Genomic DNA, 25618 nt, shown 5'->3' on the forward strand with positions numbered 1-25618 from the left:
CGACAACGACGACAACGACGACGCTGACAACGTCATAACATTATATCATTCCATTGAAACAGTTATCACAGTTGTAACACAATATATCTCGGACAAGACGATTTGTATCGGAGTATGTGAATAAAAATGGCGTATTTTGCGATTCTGGTCCACGGGTTCGAGGTTTTAAAATAATTATATTACTTATTTATTAATAAATCGTTATTTATTTTATTAAGATATGTTCATTTATAAAATTATTAATGGTATCTTCATTTCTATTATTTGCATATAACTTATGAGAGTATATAATTACATTTTGTTCTCTAATTTAATAATTGATGAGGTTGAACAGTACTTTTTTTTAATTTTAAAAGCATCTAAGAAACACAAATACACAATCGCAGACACATTAAATTGCGTATACATTAAAAACGTTTGAATAAGAAATATGAAAACCTTTCGATTTGATTTCGAAAAGACATTGATAGCGTTCCGAACCGACAACGTTCAAACGTACGAAAATCGTTGAGTGGACAAACTTGCAAGACATTGGATTTGTTCAAAAACGAAGTTTTATTCAGTAAAAAAACTATCAAAAAGAAATTTTTTAATCGTTTTAAAGCGTTCAAGTACAATTACGGACAAGCACTATGTTATATATTTGAACTCGAATATTTTAATCATTAATGTCGCAACTATCACTTTACCCGTAAAAAACGCCAAAATTCTATATAGGACATTCTTGCAAGACATTTACTTAACCCCGTTACGTTTTATACGACCGCAAAATTTTTGTGATCGTATATTCAATTCGTCAAGTCGGTGGTCAATATGTTCCAACTGGTTTTGTGCATCATTATTGGGACTAAACAATTTATACAGTTAACATGACTAATTTTCTCCATATTTTTTTATGTACATGTCTCCGATTAACATAGTTTGTATACAGTGTGGCATGGCCCATAATATTCGCCATTTAAAATTGTTTGCCATATATTTCATATAAAACTACTGTACGTTATTCAATAATTATTTGAAAGGAGCAATACTGTTCCGAGTATTAATAGGGTCATTTTATAAACTTCCTGGTTAAAATCGAAAACAAAATTTATACCATTTATCATGTTATTTGCTGAAAGAAATCATTTATTTTCAATAAAAGCAAAATGTCTTTATGTCTTTTTCTTTGTTTTGTGCATTTTAATGCCAGAAACAAGAGGCCACCCCTTCACACCAAAAAAGAGCATATAAAATGCACAGCGGCAGAATTCAAATTTTAACATGAAAACCTTATGAAAGATTGTATTGGACTATGTTACAATATGATAATAAAATGCTCCGCTGGGCACAGCTTGATACGACCTCAGAGGTCGAACCCTGAACAGTTGGGGCCAGTATGAACACTACATTCAAGCTTGATACAGCTCTAAATTTGGATTGTGATTAAATATTTGACACAGCATAGGTTTCTGACACAGAATGAATGTGGTCAAAGAACTGAAAAATTTAAAATTGTACTTTTACCTATTATGGTCCAATATCTAAAATCTAAATACACGGTTAGATTCAGCATATCCAAGTACATCAAGAATTTACTTCATCTATTTACTGATGGACAAAATTAGCTAACTTTTTAAAGGGGTTCGCTTCATAAAAAAATAATCTATATACAGCATTCCGCAAACTAATTTATACAGATAACAAACAAACCTACCACGAAGTTCTTTATAATATTTACAAAAAAATAAAAGAACAGAGTTCCAATGTCCCCCGCATTGCACATATTTTATCTATCCAAGGTACAAGGGCAATAACTAATAAAAGCACTTTTTTTTTGTTCTATAAGACTTTTTATTAATATCTAGGAGAAATGAAGGCTTCAGAGCAAATGCAATGTGATGTTCATTATAATTAATATTTCCAAGGGGCATAACTCGTTCAAAATATTTGATCAGAACTTTTTTTTCGAAATGTTTTCATGTTAAATATTGAATTCTGCCACGTTGCATTTTACTTGTAATCTTCACATATTTATGCCTTTTTCTTTGGTTGAAGTTAAAGAGAAATAGAGATTTAAGCCACTGTAAATATAATTAATGTTTCCAAGGGGCATAGCTCTTTAAAAAATAATTGATCGGGACTGATTTTCGAACTCGTCCAAGACATTGCTGATATAAACTTATGATATAAGTTTCATAAAAATCTGGCAAGAATTGAACAAATGAGAGCGCTAACGATGCAATTTTCCATATAATTAATGTTTGCAAGGGGCATAACTCTTTAAAAAATAATTGATCGGGACTGATTTTCGAACTCGTCCAAGACATTGCTGATATAAACCTATGATATAAGTTTCATAAAAATCTGGCAAGAATCGTACACGTGAGAGCGCTAACAAGACCGGACGGACGGACGGATGCCCGGTATTTCTATGTCCCCCACGCGTTGGGCGGGGGACAAAAAATGAAAAAAAACAATTTCCAAAATATCATTCATCATTAATACAATGTCTTTAAAAAAATCTATAAAACTTACTTTCTTTTTCAAAATATCTAATAATGAACAGTAAATTTCAAACTATATTTATACAAAATTTCTAAAATTAGAATATGATGCTGTATCTATTTTTAATTATGAATCTACTTTCAATTTCTATTGGTTGTGCAATACAGATAGTAGATATAGGAAGATGTGGCATGAGTGCCAATGAGACAACTCTCCATCCAAGTTACAATTTATAAAAGTAAACCTCTGAATTTGGATTGTGATTAAACATTTGACATAGCATAGGTTTCTGACACACAATGAATTTGGTCTAAGAATATAATAAAATACTCCGCTGGGCACAGCTTGATACGACCGCAGAGGTCGAACCCTGAACAGTTGGGGCAAGTATGGACACAACATTCAAGCTTGATACAGCTCTGAATTTGGATTGTGATTAAATATTTGACACAGCATAGGTTTCTGACACAGAATGAATGTGGTCTAAGAACTTAAATTTTTTTAATTTACCTATTATGGTCCAATATCCAAAATCTAAATACAAAAATCAATCTCAACCTTCCTTTTGAGGTATGGAACCTTGTGGTACAATTTCATAGAGATCCATACACTTATTCTCAACTCAAGTTATTGTCTGGAATCCAAATGTCTTCGGACGACAACTACGACGACGATGCTGACAACATTATAAGATTGCAAAAAATTTTGCGGTCGTATCAAAATCTAAATACACAGTAAGATTCAGCTTATCCTTTTGGTACCATTTCATAGAGATCCATACACTTATTCTCAAGTTATTGTCTGGAAACCAAATGTCTTCGGACGACAACTACGACGACGATGCTGACAACATTATAAGACAGCAAAAAAAATTGATCCACTTGTCACTTTGAACAATAAAATATGTTTAAATTAAATTCATCATATCAAAGAACCCCAAGAATTCAATTTTTTTTTAAATCAAACAAAGTTTAATTTTGGACCATTTGGGCCTTAATATGGACCAATTTGAAAACGGGCCCCAAAATTAAAAATCTAAATACACTGTTAGATTCGGCATATCAAAGAACCCCAATAATTCAATTTTTGATGAAATCAAACAAACTGTAATTTTGAACCCTTTTGATCTCAGTGTTGACCAATTCAAAAACGGGGCCCAAAATCCAAAATCTAAATAGACAGTTAGATTCAGCATATTAAAGAACCCCAAGAATTCAACACTTTGAATTAAACCCCATTGAAATTGGTCAAGAAATAAGAAATTTATACAAAGTATTAGAAAAGTATTGTTTTTGACCCCTTTTTCCTAATCTGCTAAGGCCACAACCCCCAAAAATCAATCCAAACCTTCGTTTTATGGTATGGAACCTTGTGGTTGAATTTCATAGAGATCCAAAGTCTTATATTTAAGTTATTGCCCAGAAACATGAAAGTCACCTAGTTTTTTGGCCCTTGATTCCTCAACGGTTAAGGCCATGACCCCCAAAATTAATTCCAACCTTCCTTTTGAGGTATGGAACTTTGTGGTACAATTTCATAGCGATTCATACACTTATACTCAAGTTATTGTCTGGAAACAAAAAAAAATGCTTGTTTTTTGCCCCTAATTATTAAACAGTTACGACAATAACCCCCACAATCAATCCCAACCTTCTTTTTGTGCTATGAAACCTTGTGGTTTAATTTCATAGAGATCTATACACCTATACTCAAGTTATTGTTTGGAAACAAGAAAAATGCTTGTTTATTGTCCCCAATTATTAAACAGTTAGGACAATAGCCACAAAAATCAATCCCAACCTTCCTTCTGTGATATGGAACCTTGTGCATTAATTTCATAGAGATCCATACACTTATATTCAAGTTATTGTCTGGAAAGGAAATATCTTTGGACAACGACAACAACATCATACGACATAAAAATTTTGCGGTCGTATGAAAATCTGTCTATCCAAATTCTGCAAAAATATTTTATCATATAACAATAATAAATAAATTGCTTTGCTGACAGACATGGGGTCAATTACTTTTGAAAGTAATTAATTACATTCAATTACAATTACAAAATCTTCAATTAAATTACACATTACATTTGACTTTTTTTGACAATGTAATTAATTACTTTCCAATTACTTGACAAATGTAATTAATTACTTCAATTACTTTTGAAAGGAAAATTTAGAACATGCATTTATTCTATCATATGTACATAATTATCATACATTGCTTTATAGTAATAACAAATGAGATCTACAGTGACTATTTTCAAACTCAGCCAGTATCAAAGAAGAGTAAAAGTTAAATATCTGCTGTGTTACGGGAATAAAGAAAAAACAAACATAAATCTGAAGTGCACATAATACTTTGTCTATCAGGAATCGTTAGGACTAGATGTCTGGTTTAATTTAATGTGCAAAATGATAAAAAGCCTTATTCAATATTTGGAAAATATTAAATTTTGTTTAATTACCTATTGAAATTTTATGTTTTAATGTATTTCATTGAAAACGATACAAGAAGAGAGCCCTATAGATAAATTTTATTTTTTTATTTTGATCACACAACTTATTAAAATTATTTTCCCTAAAGAAATGATTTAGAAAGTCTGACTTTTTTAAAAATATAATGTAGTTTTAATCACAATTAATTAATTTAAAAAAGAATCATGTACCTAGGGGTATATTTATCTCTCTCTAATTGGCTTAACACCTGTATAGCATGTTAACATAACTGTTGTAAAATCAGTCATTATATAGTTTATGATAAAACAAATAGCCAGAGGTTATATTTATTGATTGACTGATGACCTTTCAAATTGATTATGCTAAATCAATGTCTAACAATATCAATCTGAATATACATGTAGGTAACAAGCTAATTAAGGTATAAGACGATGACTTACTAATGGTTTCTTTTAAACACAAATTATGGCATGTTTCTACAATATTTTTTTTTTTTATTTTTTGTTCATTCATTACAAAATAAAGAATCTTCCATGGTTGTGTAATTACAGAAGGTATACTGTGTAGGCTTTGATTTGTCAGCTAACTACATTTGCTAAGGTCATGGCTTTTCATAATTTTTGTGAGAAAACACAAGATTCAATCTTTCTGATCCCAAATTTCAAATGTAATTGAGTTGTAATTGAAAAGTAATTGTCAATTACAGACATTTTTGGCTTTGTAATTCATTACTTTCAATTACTTGTAATTGAAAAAATGCTCAATTACACATTACATTCAATTACTTGAGAAATTGTAATTAATTACAGCCAATTACAATTACATATTTCAATTACCCCATGTCTGTTTGCTGAGCGCAGCTGGATACGACCGCAGAGGTCAAACCCTGAACAGTTGGGGCAAAAATGGACACAATATTCGCACTTGATACAGGTCTGAATTTGGATTGTAATTAAATATTTGACACATAATAGGTTTCTGACACAGAATAACTGTAGTCAAAGAACTTGAATTGGTTATGTGATTTGAATTTATATTCATTTTTTTGCTTTTGTGCAATACACTATGCTGTTGCGAATTGACCCCACTCCCCCCGTTTTTTTTTTTGCAAAAAAAAAAAAATATTTGAAGAAATTTTCTTTTTAAATTCTTTCCCTCCAGATATGGTGATAATCTCAATTCAAATTTCCAATATAGTTTGCAACCATAATAACCCATTTAAATACATCATAAAAGTCTTAAAATAGAAAATGACATACATAATCATGGCTAAAATTAAATTACCTTCATCAGCATTTTAAAAATAGTAACTTCTAAAAATAAATTGACAGCTAATCACCTCAAGACAATACAACATTTCTTTATAAATAATTTAAAAGCAGTGTAAGGGAGGTAATTCAAAATGTTGTGTTTGAATTACTTCCCTTACACTGCTCTTAAATTATGTTTTGTACTTAAGCAATTGTCCATTAACCAGGACACCCTTGTTTTCCCCCTTTTTTGCCCCTAATTCCTAAACGGTTTGAGCCATAACCCCCCAAAGCCAATTTTTACCATCCCTTTGTGGTATGGAAACTTGTGGTATAATTTCAGAGAGATCCATACACCAGTCCACAAGTTATTGTCTGGAAACTAGAAAAATGCTTATTTGGGCCCCTTTTTGGCCCCTAATTCCTAAACTGTTTGGACCATAACCCCCAAGATCAATCCCAACCTTCCTTTTGTGGTCATAAACTTTGTGTTTAAATTTCATAGATTTCTATTTACTTATACTAAAGTTATTGTGCGAAAACCAAATGTCTTCGGACGACGACGACGTGATACCAATATACGACCGCAAAATTTTTAGCGGTCGTATAAAAAGTTATTGTTACTTTGGAGGGGTTGGGTAAGGAACTGGTTAATTAAGAATGTAACAATAATATTCGTGACTACGGTTACGTTGTGTTATTGTTACGTTAGATTTATTAAACTTTAACCTTCTATAGTTTTTTTGCTTAATTCTTCGGTATGTACTTGATAATAATAGTAATAATAATAATAATAATAATGATATTATTTTTATCATTATTATTGCTATTATTTTTCAGCAAATAGTGTTTAAATAGTTTTAAATATTAATTGTTTTAATGTTCTTCAAGATACTACTATACAGTTTAGTAGTGCCAAAGGTGAAAAATATAGTTCAATGGTTCGATGTTAAGAAAAATATTTTTCACCTGAACGGCATGGCAGATATTCAAAGTTTCTATAACTTCAAAAAGGGATATTGCAGAGTGGAATTGTAAAGTCTGCAACCGACGTGCACATTGCTGCATCACTCGTTTGTGATGGCTGCCTAGAGCGGTTTCACCAAAAATGCGTCGGACTGAAACATGCTCCCAAACAACATACTGGATGTGTAGAAACTGCCATTGTAAATAAAAAATTTAAAAATTGTATGCAATATTGTAAAATTCAAATACAAGTTTTAAAGTTTTATTTTAATACATATTACTAATCCCAGCATACACTGAAGTGCATTAACGTAACAATAAAACAACGTAACCGTAGACACAAATATTATTGTTACATTCGTAATTAATCGGTTCCTTACCCAACCCTGCATTCCGGCAATTAGTCTCCAATGTAATAATAACTTTTTTTATTATTGTTACATTTCAATTTAACCATAGCCAGTGCCTATCTTTTTTTTACATCTTCTTGTAACATATAAAGGGGTTAACTAACATTAGATTTGAGCCTAGAATAAATATACGTGATGACGCAAATGCATATTCTAATCCAGAATGTCAGTGCATATGCTTTCCATTTACTATTTCTTGCGCAAGAAAACCACATGAATGCATAAATGCTATGAGAATTTTCGCATTTCCTATCTAAATTCAGGACACGGCAGTAAGAGCTTGACAAGTGACTTTGATGCATGGTCATCATTAAAGTATTCTAACCTCTAGTTATTTCTCTTTTCTCTTTTTTTTTTGAGTGACTATCTTATATATATTATAAACTTTGAAATTTTCGAAATACTAAGGATGTTCTACCCCATGAATAGATTACCTTATTCGTATTTGGCAAAACCAATTGGAATTTCGGGTCTTCAATTCTCTTCAATTTTATTTGGCTCTTTTAAATTTTATGATTTGAGCGACACTGATGAGTCTTTTGTAGACTAGCGCGCGTTTGGCGTACACAAGTTTAATCCTGGTATCTACGATGATTTTATTGACTTTTCATAAAACTTCTGAAAACAAGATATTCTTCAAAACTAAGTTTTTCCTTTTCGAATATTTGGATTGATTTAAGTAACTTCAGAAAATCCTTAAAATCTGAGATGTTTACTGGGACTAAAATAATTGTCAGTATATAAGAGGTCCTAAGCTGGTGTGTTACTCTCAAGAAAATTAATACGAAACCTTACACTTCAAATGGAAATTGGAATTTCAATCTCTCTATACCACCTTTAACCGTGATAAGTACAGAGAGCTTCAATAATGAGTATAAGAATAATGAGTATAAGAATAATTGAAGGCATTCAGGAAAGAAAATATGAAGATACGAAAGATAAAACAAATGCATTCAGATTATAAAGCAAAATGAGTGCTGAAATTAATATTGCAACCTGTATGTACATAAATTAGATTGAAATATATTTAAAAAAAGATTCTACTACTACCATAAAGGTACTTTTGAACAATGATTCCATAATTTCTGGCTTTGTACTTGTTTTGGCTTTCAAACGTTTTTCATCTGAGCGTCACTGGTTGGTCTTGTGTGGACGAGACGCACGTCTGACGTATTGAATTTTAAGCCTAGTACCTTTTGTTAGCTATTATTCGTGTGTTTCTTTGTCCTATATGTTCTCCCATTTATTTGTTTTGTGGTCCTGTCATGTGATGTTGTCGTTTTGGTGTTGTGTTTGACGTTGCCATAAAAGCGGGAGGTTTGGCATGCCACAAAACCAGGTTCAACCCACCATTTTTTTTTCTTAAAATGTCCTGTACAAAGTCAGGAAAATGGCCATTGTTATATTATAGTTCGTTTCTGTGTGTGTTACATTTTAATGTTGTGTTTTTGTTGTGTCGTTGTTCTCCTTTTATATTTGATGCGTTTCCCTCAGTTTTAGTTTGTAACCCGGATTTGTTTTTATCTCTATCGATTTATGAGTTTCGAACAGGGTATACTACTGTTGCCTTTATTTAGATATATTTTATAATATTTAGATATTTAAGGTTTGCCATAAATCAATGGATAATGTTTGATGTCACATGATATTTTTCTCTCTAAGGGATATAAGCCAATAACAATCCATTCTGTAAAATATTTTACAGAATGGACTGTTAGATGCTTATATCTTACATTGTTTTACACGTTGAAACCTGAAAATTATAAAAACTTTCATAGTCCCCTGATTCATGAAGGAAGTTCTAATTCGCACTTTGTACACAGGATAAGGTTTCGGTTGTTCATGACCCTTGTATTGCGGCATGATCTATCAAATTTTAGAAGCATTACTTTATTGCTTTTTTCATTTTAGTTGCAGTTGAAAATGATGTTAGGAAGGGCATCACCAGAGGTCAATTTTGATAACCTAAAGACGGACGAGGATAAATCTTTTGGAAAAAGAAATTCATAAAAGCAATAAAAACAAGACTTACAACGAGCATAATAAGTATTGGTAGTGTTAATAAACTAGCTGTTATCACAGAGATATGTCTCGCTTTTTTGTAATTTCGATAATGCAAATGTTGAAATTAAAATAGAAACACTTTATTTAACATGTACGTTTTGCAAATACTCAAAGTCAATGAACCATGACTGAAGGTACATGGCTAAACAATCTCCATGGAAATGAGATGTACCAATGCTAATACAACTGCATACTAAATACCATTGACTTATCATAAGTAGTTCCCTTTAAACATACCTAAACACAAGCAGGGGCGTAGATACCCGGAGGCACAGCAGCACGTGCATCCACGTCGTTTTCACAAAAAAAAAAAAAAGAGAGAGAGAGAGTGAGGGACGAAGTTAACATATAGGAATTAGTCTTTCTATGTATGCATTTTAAAAACTACACAAAGAATAAAAGGAGGAATAAGAGGAATACACATGCAGCGGAATTTTTAATCCTGTAAGACATGTATGTGTACGATAAATACATATAACTGGTGTAAACTTAGAGGAACTTTTTATATTACGGGCATTGTTTAGAAAATACCAGCTACATAGTTGTTGGTACCACGACCATACCGTATACTCGCTTTGAGTGCAAAAAACATAATCCCTTTAGGATTAATAAAAAAACTTGAAATTTATTATTTTCCGCTTCGCCCCAAAGCACACATCTTACTAGAATGAAGACTCTTCAACTCGTATCGATCTGGGAATAATGCCTGTTACCTTGTGAACTAGTTCAATATTGACTAAGTATGTAGGTCTTAACAACACAAATAGTTCATTTTCACATCACGTCAACGTATCTCGTCCTGTGTGCATGTAATATTTGCTACCAGACATTAATAACCATTCAATCAATCAATAGTTTCCGTATACTAGTAGATGAGAAGTTGGAATTGCTGTTATTATAAAAAAAAAGTACACATTTTCCAGTACATGTTTAACGTTTTTATTTATTTTACAAAAAAAATCTTTTGTATAGATTCGATAATTGAAGTCGTTTCTATATGGGCCGGCTATACGAATGGTTGATTGTAAAACCATTTAAATAAATTGTTAATTCTAACTCGTTTTACTGGACTATTAGGTCATTCAATTTTAAAAAGAACTGTCTGTCCGAGTAGGACACTAAACTGCTGATTCTTGTTCGAAAGATACACCAAACTTTTATTACACGTTTCTTCACTGTTATCATCTAGATATTGCCATACAACTGGTCGAATGCATATGCATTTGTTAATTAGCTGGCTAATTCAAAACGCAGATCATGAAAAAGATCGTGATCAAAGTACCATTTACTCTGAAAAAAATCATTAATTTCAACTTAAAATATTCCTTACTACGTAAAATTCGAAATTCACATCCCTCTCTTGTAGAGTTTACCCACAAAATTTTTAAACATCTAAATACATATGTTTAGCAAAATATATGAGAATGTGTCCACCAAGTATTTGGTATCCATGATGTTTTTCTAACAGAAACTCAACATATAGTATTGTGTTTATGTTTATTGTTTGTTTTTTTAAATCTACTTTGCTCAATACAAATACTAGCATATGGAACAAATCTCCGTGATTTTAAAAGCTTTCACGTACAAAAAACGCAAGCGACAATGTTAAGTCTTCATTCGACTCGAAGTTAAACAAATAGTTGACCAAAAAACCACAACAAAAATGTCCAAGTTTTATTTCGGTTGTGATTGTTTTGAAACGCTATATATGCAGGACTTTGCCCTGGACCTACTGGGGGCCTTATGCGGCCCCCAGACCCCTCGCCCTATAGTTTGTGATTCCACTGCATTAAGAAGGTAGCTACGCCCCTGACAAGCTCATACATTTAAATATAGCAAAATTTCAAACACAAGTTAATACATTTAAATAAAGCAAAATTTCAAAGTCAATAAACCATAACTGAGGGGGCGGGGTCAAATAACTTTCCTGGTAATGAGATGTGCCAATGCTAATACAAATGCATACCAAATATCATTGACCTATCGCTAGTGGTTCTCCATAAACCGACCTAATCACAAACTAATACATGAAAACTAAGCAAAAGTTTCAAAGTCAATAGACCATGACTGAGGGGGCGGGGCCAAATAATTTCCATGGAAATGAGATATGCCAATGCTTATACAACTGCATACCAATAATCATTAACTTACCACTAGTGGTTCCCCATAAAATGGCCTAATCACAAACTAATACATGAAAACTAAGCAAAGTTTCAAAGTCAATAGACCATGACTGAGGGGGTGAGGCCAAATAATCTCCATGGTAATGAGATGTGCCAATACCAATACAACTGCATACCAAATATCTTTGACTTACCACTAGTGGTTCACCATAAACTAGACATAATCACAAACTAATACATTGTTGACGCCGCCGTCGCCGCCGACGCCGGAAACAGCATACCTATGTCTCGCTTTTTGACTCCGTCAAGCGAGACAAAAATCAATTTGAAAGTGATTTTTTTCTCAAGAAACCGTTTTGATGAGTGACAAAATTATTGTATTGGAAGGTGACTTTAATAAAATGTTTTTTTAATTGTCGTTTGATCTTTGGTTTTATTTTTGATTACATGATGAAAACAATTGGGGTAATTAATAGTTTTTTTTTTATTTCAGTGATTGAACTATCATTTATCTGTAAGAATCAGTAATGCTACCCTTTAGCTGTCCAATATTTTTTAAGAAAGAGGAGGTCTATTCTTAAAAATATTGGACAGCTAAAGGTAACATAATGGTTTCTAACAGGTTAATGATAGTCCAATCACTGAAATAAAGAACGGGTAAAACAATAGAATGACATCACAACAATGTTTTAATTATCCATAACATTTTAGAATATGAGACAGGAGAATGAAATGCCAGACATGTGACCTCTAGTCTGACTTTCTGATTGGCTTAAGTCATCTGTATAAAAAAACATCCTTTTCAAACGATAATTTCAAGATAACAGATATACAATGTTTCAATAGTAATTTCCTAAGATAAAAAAAATATAGAAAAATGCACCTAGCTTATTAAAGAGGCATTTATTAGCAGCATGTTTATGATAAAATCGCCAATAGATTGCATCCTTTTTTGTTGATAGTTTACTATAAAGTAACAATCGGTAAACTTCGGCTTCAAAACACGGCAATTAATGAGCTACCATATTTGTTAGATCATAACAGACAGAGAGAAAAAAAATTGACAATTTAAAAACGATATCTTTGCGTAAAAATGATAAAATCGTGCACAGAAGACTAAGTTTATGATATAAACATGCATTGCGCCTGTCCCAAGTCAGGAGCCATTGGCCTTTGTTAGTCTTGTATCATTTTTAATTTTAGTTTCTTGTGTATAATTTGGAGTTTAGTATGACGTCCATTATCACTGAACTAGTATACATATTTGTTTAGGGGCCAGCTGAAGGACGCCTCCGGGTGCGGGAGTTTCTCGCTGCATTGAAGACCCATTGGTGGCCTTCGGCTGTTGTCTGCTCTACGGTCGGGTTGTTGTCTTTTTGACACATTCCCCATTTCCATTAATTCTCAATTTTATTGGTTCAAGAATTGGATAAACATTATTTTTCATTAGTCACTCGTTTCATATGACTTTAAACTTGAGAATGAAATAATTTCAATGTTTAGTGAACCGTGGAATATATACCATAGTAATTTCACATCATGTGGCCTTATTTTCATGTTGATAAGACCACAACGTCAATGTAAACAACCTAAAAATCTATTTGGACTGACAGACGAACAGACCATACAACATAATATCCATTACAACCATAAGTAAAATAACATGTAATTGGAATTAGCTGAAATGATTTTTTTTCAATTTATTGTTGGCTTTGCTTGTGAAAAGTTAAAAAACTTAATTTTGGTATACATTCTTAGTAGACAATGTGTTCAAAGGGAAATAACTCACCATAACCATAAAACATCTATTTTCTATACATGTCCCAGTACAACTAATGATTCCTGACAAGATAATAAAGGCTCCTGTTCCTAGTAGCAAGTATGTTGCCAAAGGGAAAGTACTGTTCCCTAGCAGATTGATATAGGTATGCTTCTGGAACTTGATATATAACCCTAATGCTAGGAAACCTAACCGGGCTGTCAGCTGGAAAAGAAATATAGAATTTATCATGCATAAAAATACTATTGAATTTTAAAGAACATTTAATTAATTGACAGAACATGATAAAGAAAAGTTAGGAAACGGAATATTTTTGTAATTTGAAGTTAACAATGTTAGCTGAAAAATTAGAAGTAATTTTTTATTAGGATCTTTTATCCTGTAAGCATGGTTATAAAATCTTACTAGCAACAGAATACAGTAAACAATGAAGGAAGATTTTCATTTAATTTGAACAAAGAACGAAGGGAGATTATTCAATTAACATGTATCTATATCTTCTCTTATGTCTTATATTATACATTTACAAATTCTATACTTTATATAGTTAGTTCTGAACATGCATATATAATATTTTGCCAATGGATGATTCTAAGCAACCAATAATCAATAAATCATTTAAATTGTAATATCTTTTTAAGTTGCTTTTTCTATAACTATAAACATATATATAATACACTTACCCAAAAGAAAAAGTTGACTTTAGTTACTTTCCTGAAAAAAAACAATTAGATAATTTCACATAATCTTTACTTTATGACTTTATAAAGTTTTTCTATCACATGAAAAAGTAAATATAATTTAATGCATATAATAAACGTAATTAACTGCAGTCAGGGGCGTAGCTGCCGTTAGGCACTTTAGGCACGTGCCTACACATAATTTTTTCACAAATAATTTTTTTATTAAAAAAAGTAATAAACAACGTTATCTGTAGATGCATGTGAATTCGTCAAAACTCTTTAATTATCGAATGTCATGCGTACACTAGTCTATCATCCTTATTGAATCAGTGGCGTATTGGAACTGTATGTCATTATATTCCACCTAATATAGAAACTATAAACTAGAACTTTGGTTCAGATAATTCACTTCAATCAACAAATACTTGAATGAACCTCAACTTAGATAAATGATTTTTTTTAATTAGTTGTTGTTGGCCCAAGTTCAATCTGATGCCTAGTGAAGAGAGAAAGAATGCCACGCTCTCTGCACGTTAAGACACTTGAAACAACTCTTTGAGGGGTTAGTAGGTTGTCTACTGAAAGGCAAATTTCTGTTCCTATTTAATAAACCCTCATTTTCCAATGCATGGCATTTCAAAATTTCCAGACCTTCATCCTGGACGACCTCTATCTGTTTTAGTCCTGAACATGCATGAATTATTTGCCACTGGACGTCTATCAATCAATCAATCAATCAATCAATCAATCAATCAATCAATCAATCAATCAATCAATCAATCAACTAGCTTTCAGTAACTTCGAGTACTCTCAGATCTACATGTAATGACGATAATTATTCAAATTCCTAAGCAGGTAGGGATTTTACAGTACAGGATATAAGAAAATATGAATTTCTTTAATTTTGTTAGACACCGGTAGTATGAACAGAACAGAACTTCTGCATGACGTATTGACTGTGTGTGTGTATGTGTTTGTGTGGCTGGGGGAGGGTAAAGGTCTAAGAATCAAAATATGAATGGTCGATGCGCCGTATTCCAAAAGTTAGTATTATTATGTAGTAGTCTCAGTGTTTACGTGCCTTTTTTTTTTTTTAATGAAGGATCGTCAATATGTACTATCAATTGACGTATATATCAATTATACTCAATCAGAAACAGGTTGTGCTGCTTAATAAAGGGCTACGCTGATCCACGCTGGGCAATGCATATTGGAAATATTGTTGTCGAGCCTTCGACTTTTGTCGAAAAAGCGAGACATAGCGATCCTACATTCCGTCGGCGTCGTCGTCGTCGTCGTCGTCGTAGTCGGCGGCGGCGTCCACAAATATTCACTCTGTGGTTAAAGTTTTTGAAATTTTAATAACTTTCTCAAACTATCCTGGATTTCTACCAAACTTGGACAGTAGCTTGTTTTTTTTTTTTTTTTTTTTTTATTGAAATCTGTACATTTGTTAATTGAATACATCGAATACCGGTACCTTATCCCGGCCTCGTTAACATTAGTAAATAACATATATATGCAGATATTAGTATTTGTTAGTAATTTACTCATTATAATGACATAATAAAATAAAAATATATACCATAAAAAAAATAACAATTTGGATGTTCCTTAACAATTTAAATAGCTTAAAATTAAATATACTTTAAATAACAAAACATACAGATATATATATAAAAAAAAGAATAGATACAAAAACTCATAGTGAGTTCTGCATTATAGACCAGATATTGAAGAGAACTGATAATAAGAGAGAAAAAAAAAAATTAAAAAAGTTTTGCCTAGATGAATTTTAATTTAACATCCTATCCTATTTCTGTCAAATTTAAACATAAAAGTTTGCTTCTATATGTTTGTACATTTATTTATTTAACTGTCAAATAATATAGTGAAAGTATTCCACATTTCATCGAAAATTTCCAGTTTCTTGTTTTTAACAGCAATGTGTTTCTCAATACAGTAAATATCCTGTATTTTCTTTTGCACTCCAAATAATGTAAGTCTTATCTTAAAGTATTTACAACTAAAAATATAATGTCTGATATGCAGAAGAATCAGGTTGGTCACATTTCTACTAAAAGCTTTTGAGATATCTCCAAAAATACATTTGAATAGTAAAGGGAATACTAATACCATTTGAAAGAAACCAATGTTTAGTTTCATTTAAAAATATTTGTACAATCTCACAATTCCAAAACAAGTGTTCAATTGTTTCATCTTTTTTTTGACAAAATTTACAATTTGGGTTATCCATTATTTTTATTTTATACAATAATTTGTTTGTTCCTAAAATACGCTGATTGATTCTATACTGTAACCATTGCAATTTGGTATTATTTGTCACTACAAAAGGAAGTCTAAAAATTTCTTTCCATTCCCCTTTTTCACAATTTATAATTTCATCCCATTTTCTTTGCCCATTTGATATAATATTATTCTTGATTAGTATTGAATACATATCTTTTGTTCCCCTTGAGCTTCTCAACAGAATTTTCTAAAAGGATGGAATAAATGGAGTCAATAACTTATAATCATCAACAGCATAAATTTTTGCTGCTTTTTTAACAGCAGAAATAATACTGTTATATTTCATAGCATTTTCTTCAATATCAAAATTTTCCTTTAACTGGGCAATGGAGAGAAATTTTCCAGTTTCAGACATAATGTCATTTATGGAACAAATACCTTTGTTAAACCATTCTACATAAAAAGCTGATTTATTACCAATTTTTATACATCTATTAAACCACAATGAACTTGACAAAAGATGATCCCATGTATGGGTTTCTTCTTTAGTAATAATCATATCCCATGCATCAATAACATCCTTCCAAAATTTGTTTTTTACATTATTTTTAATTTGGGATAAATATCCGTTTCCACATTTAAATAGTCTATCTCTATTTACTGTTGACAAAAAAACATTTTTCCATTTACATTCTGAACGAAAAAGTTTTTTAACCCATGTTGATTTCAAAGCTATGATAAATAGGTTAAGATTGATCATTTTTAAAACTCCCTCACAATAATTTTTTTGTAATATTTCTTTCTTTATCCTGTGCACAGGTGAATCCCAAATAAAGGTGTAACAAATTTCATTAATCTTTTTTATAATCGCATCACTAGGATTTGGTAATGAGATTATTAAATGATTTTAGACGGGTAGAATTAAAGTTTTTACCACAGTTATTTTACCAATAACAGTAAGATTTCTTCTAGACCAAGTTTTAATTAATTTCTTTATGACCAGAAGTCTCTGCTCATAATTTATATCAACAATTTTATCTAAAACTACATCAAAATGAATTCCCAGTAAAGTAAAATCCGTTTTACCCCAGGATAATTTTCTTTCAGGACATAAAACATCATTACTATATTTTTTGTTTCCAATCCAAACTACTTGCGTTTTTGTGAAATTAATATTTAGCCCAGAAAGTTTAGCATACCAATCTAACTCAATTAATGCTTCATTAAGAGACTGTTCACTTCCGTCTAAAATTAATGATGTATCATCGGCAAACTGTGATAACTTATGTTCTACTGTCGTCACATTTATTCCACAAATCTTTTTATTTCCCCGAATTCTGATTGCTAAAATTTCTGCACACAGTATAAATAGATAAGGTGATAAAGGATCACCTTGACGGCAACCACGTCCTTCCTTAAAAAAATCTGAAAGGTTACCTCCTTGATTAACAGCAGATGAAATATTTTTGTAGAACACTTTAACCCAGTTTATAATGTATTCTCCAAAATTAAAAAATTCTAGAACACTATAAAGAAAATCCCAAGAAATAGTATCAAAAGCTTTTTCAAAATCAGTCAAAAGTAATAAACCAGGTATGTCCTTTTCTTCAGTAAATTGTAAAATGTCATAGATTAATCTGATATTATCCCCAATATAACGCCCACTAATAAAACCAGTCTGATCAAGATCAATCAGTTTACATAGCACATTTTTAAATCTACTAGCTATAACTCCTGAACCAATTTTGTAAACAGTATTTAATAATGATATAGGTCGCCAATTTTTAAGAAAATGTCTTGGTTTATTATCTTTTGGCAGACATGTTATAATCCCTTGTTTTTGAGTAACTGATAATTCCCCAATAATATATCCATAGTTTAATGCTTTTACAACAAATGACTTTAAATCTCTCCAGAAAAACTTAAGAAATTCAGTTGAAAAACCATCAGATCCAGGTGATTTATCATTATTCATCTTTTGTAAAACACAACTTGCTTCATCAATAGTTATCTCCCCTTCTAGACTCATCTGTTCCTCTACAGATAATTTATTAAAATTACTATCTTTTAGATCCCTTTCCAAATCACTGGCTTTACAACAATTTACCTCCCTTTTCTTGTATAAATTTTCATAAAATGTTTTAACCTCCTTCAAGATATCAAACTGGTTAACAACAACTTTCCCATCTTCTAACTCTACTCTTGGGATAAGTTTGTTTGTAAAATTTTTTGATTCAAGCCCACAAAAATATTTTGATGGTTTTTCACCTTCCTCGACCCACTTAACTCTAGACCGTATAATTCTACCCCTCAATTTTTCTTGTCTTATCATTTCTAATTCTTGTTTCTTACTTTCTAATATTTGCCATGATTTTTCATTTAAAGCAGCTTCTAAAAATTCAATTTCTTGTAAAAGTTTTTTTTCCTTTATATCCCTTTGTTTTCTCTTGTAACTAGAACACGAGATAGTTTTACCTCTAATTTCTAATAATAATATCTCAAGAAATAATTGGTTATTAATAGTTAAATGGAGATCATCATTACACATTTCCTGTATACTTTCAAAATTATAGACCAATGCACCATATTGTTTTTTCACTTCTAAAATCTTTTCTTTAACAATATAAATATATTCCTTGTCATATTTTAAAGAATTGTTGAACTTCCACAGTCCTTTACCACGTATAATAGGGTTAAATTCTAGTTCTAGAACCACAATGGAGTGGTCTGAACGGTAGCTAGACTCTATTTTACAATTTGATAAATTTGATAACAGAGAATCCGAAAACAGAAAAAAATCTAATCTAGCTTGTTTAAAAGGTGTTTTTTTTCGCCAAGTGTATCTTCTTAATTCTGGAAAAAGTTCTCTGAAAGGATCTACAAGTGACCATTGGTCTATAATTTCTAACACTTTATCTCTAGCATTAGGATTGTTTACATGTAAATAATTATAACAATCAATATTTGGATACAATACTAAATTAAAATCACCACAAAGTATAAAACTTTCATTTCCAAAATCTTCAACAGTGTTCATAATCTTGTCATAAAAATTAGGACTGTCTGTATTAGGACCATAAACTGAGACAGAGTTATCTTTTGTTCACCAATCACAATATCTAATGCTATGTAATTACCATTTAAATCTCCCTTTTCTTTTAATACTTTAAATTCAAAATTATTTTTTAATAAAACTGCTACTCCTCTTGAATTTGATAGGTAAGATGAAAAGTAGCATTCATATCCCCACATTGATCTTATACTTTTCTCGATGTCTGTGGTAAAATGAGTATCCTGTATGCAATAAATATTATAATTTTTAGATTTCAAAAAATTAAAAACGTCTTTTCTCTTGTTAGTATTTCCTAAACCCTGACAATTAAATGTCAAAACTTTAAGTGAATTCATTATAGTAAGCAAAATTTCCCATCAGTATGTACACAAATGAAATGTGTGACAAATACAAATTCATCTGGCAAACAAAGATTTGACATAATAGATAAGTCATATTCATAAAACAGTAGTTAGAAAGCAAAATATCCGGAAAAAAAACTTGAATAAAAATATAAGTAAAGATTAAAGAAGACAGACATACACCTACCTTGAAAAGAAGTGCAAAGTACAATTTCTGCAAAAAACTACATTTGTACATATTCTGATTTTCTTTTTACAAAATACAAATTGAAATTGACCTAAATGATTTTCTATAATCTTGAGTATAATTGAATGTAAGATATATGTCTATGTATAGCATGACGATATAGACGAATGTACAGCAAGTTTAATATCCCTGTCTTATTCTCAAGTTAATGTCATCATACATTCCAATTTTCAACTGTAGACCACTCGGAGTTCTACCATAAACACCACAATTGAAATACCAATCCTGGTCGAAACGTTGGTTTTTTTCTAGTCTATGTATAAGTTCCATATTCCTTTGGCTAACATCATCAACAAATTTCACTTTGCCTGATAGTTCTTTTCTCACACGCATAACCTTTCTCTTTGTGTCACTGTTGTAAAGTCTTACAATCATAGGACTTGGTTCATGTGCTGCTGGTAGTCGGTGTATGGCAACTACATCTCTTTCCTCCAAAGTTACCTTCAGATCAGTTTTTACCATGTTAATGAAGTCCTGACGGAGGTTCTGTTTTTCTCGTCTTGGGAAATTAAAAACTTTAATATTGTTTTTTTCTAGAGTACTGTTCATTATAGTTACTACTGATGTTTGATTGTTTAGCAACTTTCACTGTTTCAACTAAGTCAGTTTTCATTGCTGAAAATTGTTTTGAACTTATTTCAAGTTTTTTTTTCAAATCTTCATTCTCAATGGACAATGATTCAACTTTTTCTTCCATATCATTTTTTATTTTGGAAATTTTATCATTCATTTTCTTTTCTAAAGATGATTCAAATTTGCTGAATAATTTCTTTACAATACCACTTACAATGTCTTCTAATTCAGAGGTCTTGACCAGATCTTTTGTTACCTCATTAAGGTCATCTTTGGTTGTTACATCCCTCAATGAAAATTTAATCTCATCAAGGTCTTTTTGAAAGTTAATTAAACCATTGATATCAAAACTACTGTTGGATTCATTTGAAACTTCTGAGTGAGTTCTTTTTGCTGAAGGTTCTCTACTAACTTTACTCTCTTTATTAGCGTCCTTTTTAGCTGCAAGCAGGGTTTGAACACTTCTTACTGGCTTTGTCTGACCAGAAGGTCTATGTGAAATACTATTTCCTCCAGGCATATTGTCAATATACTTTTACTTTACCTCAGTTGTGAGTTCTGGTCAACTCTTTATCTAGTTGTTATATTGAGAATATCACAAAACTTTTAGGTCAAATAATTAATAAATTCCAAAATTTTCATACATGAAAATTTCACAAAGTATAGTCCATTCTCATATGTATCAATTTCTCACAAAAATATGTAAGTTCACATCTAAATAACATTAACTTTTGCAAAAATTGTAGGAGCTGAAAATTAGTGTGTCATCAGCTTGGTAGCCATCTTAATCCTTGGACAGAAGCTTGTTTATGATCATAAGATAATATTCAAAAGTAAATTTTGTAAAAAATAAATTCCATTTTTTCTGTATTTTACTTATAAATGGACTTAGTTTTTCTGCCAAGAAACATTACATTCACTCTGTGGTTAAAGTTTTTGAAATTTTAATAACTTTCTTAAACTATCCTGGATTTCTACCAAACTTGGAAAGAAGCTTGTTTATGATTAAAAGATAGTATCCAGAAGTAAATTTTGTAAAAAAAAAATTCCATTTTTTCCGTATTTTATTTATAAATGGACTTAGTTTTTCTGCCAGTTAACATTACATTCACTCTGTGGTTAAAGTTTTTAAAATTTTAGCAACTTTCTTAAACTATCCTGGATTTGTACCAAACTTGGACAGAAGCTTGTTTATGATTTAAAGCTAGTATCTAGAAGGAAATTTTGTTAAAATTTTGTTCAATTTTTTCCGTATTTAACTTATAAATGGACTTAGTTTTTCTTCCAGTTAACATTACATACAGTCTGCAGTTTAAGTTTTTAAAACATTTATTAGATTCATAAACTATCCTGGATTTGTACCAAACTTGGACAGAAGCTACTTACAATCAAAAGATGGTATAGAAAGGAATATTTTTATTAATTTTTTTCCTCATTTTTGTTGAGCCTGCGATTAACAGCAAAAGTAGGCGAGACACTGGGTTCCGCGGAACCCTTACGATTTTTTTTTTATATTTCCAATTGTACTGCCGGTTAATTCATCAGTCAGATGTAATTGTAGAATTATGTTTATTTTTTCGACATTGTTTTCATGTATATTATCATGATAAAATGACGTTTTTTTATGTTTTTTTGTACACAAAATTTTGCAACTTAAATGCTGAAAACCGTTTTCCGTCGGAGGGCTACGCCCCCAGAACCCCTTACCAGGGGCCTTATGGGACCCCAGACCCCCTGCCGCAATTTGTGCCTACAGTTTATTGGATACCTAGCTACGCCCCTGGCAGTTGTCTGGCTATGCTTCATCTCACAATATATTGTGTATACATATACACCTGGTGATACCCACCCAGATACATTATTCACATATACGACCATGCAAGACCCTCATGGATAACCAGGGTCAGTAAAAAAAAACATGTCATTCACAATATAAAAACCATACAATAATTTCTGTATTAACAGTATTTGAAATGTTATACAACAGTTTAACCAGGTATTTAAAATCTTAACCCTGTTGTTTTTAGATACAATCCAAATGGACTTTGATGCTTTGGTGTTGATATTTAAATATCTTCTTACTTTTTGTGTCATTAAGTTGCTGTTTCATTGATATATTATACCCTTTATCTCCATTATTCAACTTTTTATCATGGTAAGCAAAGGTATTTAGGCCATGTTAAATTACTGAAAGAACTTATATGTATGGGCTTTGCTCATTGTTAAAGGTCGTAAGGTGACCCGTAGCTGTTAATTTCTGTGTCATTTGGTCTCTTGTGGCTCGTTTCTCATTGGCAATCGTACCACATCTTCTTTTTCATATTATGCAAGATAATGCCTGGTTTCCCCTTTGATTTGTTCAAATCTTCAAATATTAATGTAAACATAAAGTAACCAGATGCTCCGCAGGGTGTAGCTTTATACGACTGCAGAGGTCGAACCCTAAACAGTTGGGACAAGTATGGACACAACATTCAAGCTTGATACAGCTCCGAATTTGGATTGTGATTAAATAGTTGACACAGCATAGGTTTCTGATAGTCTAATGAACTTAAAAAATTTATTTGCTTTTGAGTAATACACTATGCCCTAAAAAAAAATATTTAAAGAAATCTGAAATGAGAAAAATTGTACCCCCCCCCCCCCCCCCTCTTTTTTTTCATCTTCTCTTTTCCCTTATTCCAATAATAATCTCAATTCAAATTTCTTATGGAGTTTTTAACAATAACTACTCATTTAATAAATACATCATAAAATATAAAAATATAAAATGACATAGTCATGGTTAAAATTAATATAAATGATAAGTATTACTTCTAAAAAAAAATTACAGCTTATCATCTCAAGACAATCATCATTTCTTAATACATAATTTTCAAACAGTGTAAGGGAGGTAATCAAACATATATATAACAGTATTCTTTAAATTTGAATTGGATTACCTCCCTAACACAGCTTTTAAATTGTCTAAATTGTCCTTTAACCAGAAAAACACGTGTTTTCCCCCCTTTTTTTGGCCCCTAATTGCTAAATGATTTAAGCCATAACCCCCAATAACTATCCCTTTGTAGTATGGAAACTTGTGGTATAATTTCAGAGAGATTTATACTCTTAAACACAAGTTATTGACTGTAAACTACAACAAGTTATTGTCTGGAAACTAGAAAAATGCTTGTTTTTGGCCCTTTTAAGGCCCCTAATTCTTGCATGAATGGGACAATAATGCCCAAACTCAATCTAAGTCTTCCTTTTGTGATATGGAACTTTGTGGTACAATATAAGAGAGATCTATACACTTTCACACAAGTTATTGTCCAGAAACTACAAAAATGCTTGTTTTTGGCCCCTTTTGGGCCCTTAATTCTTAACTGTTGACACCATAGACCGCAAAATGAATCCAAACCTTTTACTTGTGGTATTAAACATTATGGTACAATTTCAGAGCAATTGAAATACTTATACACAAGTTATTATCCTGAAAGTAGAAAAATGCTTGTTTTGGGGCCTTTTTGGGCCTATTATTACTTAACCGGTGGGACCATCAACCCCAAAATCAATCCCAACCTTTCTTTTGTGGTATTGAACCTTTTAATTAAATTTCAAAGAGATCCATTCATGTAAACTAAAGTTATTGTCCGGAAACCAAATGTGTCATCGGACAACGCAGACGACGACATCATACCATTATACAATCCAAAAAAAAATTTTGCGGGTTAAATATATTTATCATGTGTGCCTAAAGACTACATCAGGTGCCATTTAACTAGGTGCCAATTTGACTAGGTGCTGATTTGACTATACCGGGTGCCGATTTGACCGGATACTGATTTGACTAGAACTCTGACCAATGAGCTGTTGAATACCATAAATGGGCTGTCGACATTTGATCAAGCTTCCGTCGTAAATATTGGTCACAGTGTAATTAACCAGATTGTTTTGGGGCCAGATTGATTTTGGGCCAGGACAACCTGATACCCTAGTACTGATACCCTAGTACTTTACCAGTATATAATAGAACATTAGTAAGTTAATCTGTTTATATCTAGTTTTAACCATTTACCCCCCAGAAGATATATCCTGTCATTCCTGTTGTTTAGTGTTTATTGTACTTCTTCTTCTATATTTTGTGGTTAATCTGCAGTTGAAATTTCCATAACACAGATATACTGTGCGGGTGTGTCAACCAGTACACGCCAAGTTAAAAATAAACAAAACTTGTGTATTTACAGGAACAAAATCAAATAAAATTATGTGAGTTTGCAACATCTGTACAGGGTTAAAATCAGGTATCAATAGTTACGCCAGGAACTGCCACACACAGACCCGGAAGGCGTCTGTTGTGGGGGCTTGGATGGCACTTTCAGGTAATTGGTTCCAGTCAAAAATTTGTTCTGGGGATGAAACTGTATTTATAGGCATCCGTTGAAGTGCTGACTCTGGAAAACCTGTCTCTGTGCCTGTGGTATTGTCTGGTTGTTACAGTTGGTCTCCTGATGTAATCTGGGATAATGACTGATGCTTCTCTATGCAGGATCTTATATAGGAGTATAAGCCTGGCTCCTTGTCTGCGTGTTGCTAGTGTTGGCCAGCCAAGTGTCTGTAGGATGTTGGTTACAGAACCTGGTTCCCGAGAATAGGTTGTTGTAGATCTAGTCGGTTGAATTATGTAATGACAAAGCATACAATATTTGGATACTTAAATTGTAAATAAAATTTAGCTTCTGTTTATCTATCTTGATAGTAATTTGTGTTGTCATCTATCTAAAGCACGTGAATAAAGTAAAATCACACATCAATATTGCACTTTGGATGAGTTTGGTAGAAAAGTCACGACAACAACCTAACTTCCGGTTGGTTTTGTTTAATAAACAGAAGTACTCCAGTTGCTCCGTTCGATAGCCAATGGTCA

At 31.7% G+C, this 25618-nt stretch overlaps 1 protein-coding gene across 1 annotated transcript in view; it reads right to left on the reverse strand.

Annotated features, from left to right (window-relative positions):
* The window catches only part of LOC127701233 (importin-4-like), a 997117-nt gene that overhangs the window by 13334 nt on the left and 958165 nt on the right, over positions 1 to 25618 (reverse strand). The gene's annotated exons all lie outside the window — the stretch shown is intronic.

The sequence above is a fragment of the Mytilus californianus genome, unplaced genomic scaffold, assembly GCF_021869535.1.
Source record: "Mytilus californianus isolate M0D057914Y unplaced genomic scaffold, xbMytCali1.0.p SCAF_5, whole genome shotgun sequence".
NCBI classification, from domain to species: Eukaryota; Metazoa; Mollusca; class Bivalvia; order Mytilida; family Mytilidae; genus Mytilus; species Mytilus californianus.